This window comes from Ursus americanus, chromosome X (genome assembly GCF_024610735.1).
Source record: "Ursus americanus isolate L20-20 chromosome X, mUrsAme1.1.p, whole genome shotgun sequence".
Classification (NCBI taxonomy): Eukaryota; Metazoa; Chordata; class Mammalia; order Carnivora; family Ursidae; genus Ursus; species Ursus americanus.
Window position 1 is genome coordinate 76,715,464 of NC_142164.1, and position 2,221 is coordinate 76,717,684.

The following is a 2,221-nucleotide window of genomic DNA, read 5'->3' on the forward strand; positions in this document are numbered from 1 at the left end:
ATTTGAACCATATCATGGGGATTTAGGAATTATTGTTACACAGTCATCCTTTCTATAGACTAGCACCCCCCACGATGCCCAAAGGGATGCTAAAATTATCAGCAGGAAAGACTAGGACCTTCCTGGGATTAGATCAGCTTTCACATTGATAGGATTTCCAATCATACTTCTGTCCTTATTATTTCTCTGACTATTGCTTCCTCTTTGGCTCCCAAAAGGATTCTGTGCCCAGAATGTGGCAACATCAGCATTTATGCCTGAATCCATTCAGATCTCTGTCATGTGAGGATGAGAATCTCAGTTTTCTTTTAACCACTATTTTAGGAAACTCTGAAATATTCTTCTGCTTTCCTGCTGCATCTCCAGTTGGAACTTCTCCCCCAACTCCTGCAGTTGAAGCACTCCTTCTGGCAGAAGGCCAGGCCAGTTGGTATCCAGGCTAAGGGTTAAGCCACTGAGGCCCTGAACCAACATTTCCCAGAAGGAAGGATGTAGGGCTGATTTCCTGTCTGCAGGCATCTTAGAGACATTTGGCCTATGGCTCTGGCAATATCAACATTGACATTCACATCTGAAATATATTCTAATATCTATCACCTGTGGAAGAGATTCTGGTTTTCCTTTGAACCTGGTAAGGTGCCACATGATCTAGGTGTCTTCATCTCATATGTCCCAGAAATATTGTCTTCCTCCGATTGGACACTGATCTTTCCCACCGCCTCTCTTGTAGGCTTTTCTCATCCCTGTACCACTGCTGGAGCAGCCCTTCTGTTAGAAGGTGCCAGGACTGGGATTCAGGTCACTGAGGCTCATTATTAGCAATTCTGAGAAGGAAGGATGACAGGCTGCTGTGATTTCCTGGAAAGTCTCTTTAGAAATCATCAGGCAAATTTTAGAAATCAACATAGAGCTTCCAGTTAAGGAATGAATAAGTCACAGGGATGAAAGGTACAACATAAGAAATATAGTCCATGGTATTGTAATAGCATTATATGGTGACAGATAGTAGTCCCACTTGCAAGCACAACATAACGTATAGACTTGTCAAATCACTATGTCATACCCAAGAGACTAATGTCACATTGTGTTTTAACCATACTTCAATTAGAATAAATAAATAAATAAATAAATAAATAAATAAATAAATAAATTCTTTATTGGAAAGAAGAAAGAAAGAAAGAAAGAAAGAAGGAAAGAAAGAAAGAAAGAAAGAAAGAAAGAAAGAAAGAAAGAAAGAAGGAAAGAAGGAAGGAAGGAAGGAAGGGTTGAATTATGTTTCTGGAGTGGATCTATGGAGGTCTTGTCCATGCTTACAATTCCACCTGGCCCTCGGGTCTATACAGGAAGGTGAAGATGAAGGCTATCAAAAAACTGGAATGTAGTGAGGGACAGGCATGGCCAGAAGAACCCAGACTGCAACAAGTGATAAAAGAAGAAAGAAAATTCATTATTATGTCTCTGATTTAACCATTTTGTGCTTTTGTTTCATACGTGCAAAATGGGAAAAATAACGGGACCTACCTCCTAGGTTTGAAGCATTGCATGAAATAATACATCTCAGTAGCTTAGAATAGTGCATGGCACATCATAAGCATTTCAGAAACAGTAACTTATGTTCTGTTTTTTGCATGTCAGTTCATGCAACTGGTGTCTCGTAGTGGATGACATTAATTCCTGGCTTACATTTCCACGCTCATTCACTAGATGTAATTGTAAGTGTAACTAATAACTAATAATATCTATTCTTCTATAAGCATTTATGTAATTTCATAGGGCAGCATTTTATTGAATTCCAATAATTTGCACCCTGGAGCCTCCTTTCTTTTGATTTTTCACCCTCATAAACATTGGTTTGACTTGCAGCCCAAAAAGCTGCTCAGCTGCCTGTAGAAATCCTTCAGTGGCTTGCAGTGAGAATACAGATGGACTTACTTTTCTCTAATGAAATGTACAATGTGGTTTTTAGGATCTTAGCACATGATTCTCCTAAGGAGCTTTCCGTGACCATGAGGGAGTTTCTCTCCTCTCTTTCTGAGCATCCAACATACATTCCAAGAAGTGGCCAACGATGTTAAACAACCTACATCACTGTTGCTAATCTTTTCCCTGATCTATCCCTTAATCTTCTGAAATGACCATCATTGAACCTCATATTGTGCACTTTGTATTTCCAGGATCTTTGTCCTTTTACTTTAGCTTGCACACCACTTCCCCCAGCCAA

The 2,221-nt window shown here is 39.6% G+C and overlaps 1 pseudogene; it reads right to left on the reverse strand.

Annotated features, from left to right (window-relative positions):
* Positions 1-297: 297 nt before the first annotated feature.
* Positions 298-1,543, reverse strand: LOC123789978 (protein FAM156A/FAM156B-like; annotated as a pseudogene).
* Positions 1,544-2,221: the final 678 nt, after the last annotated feature.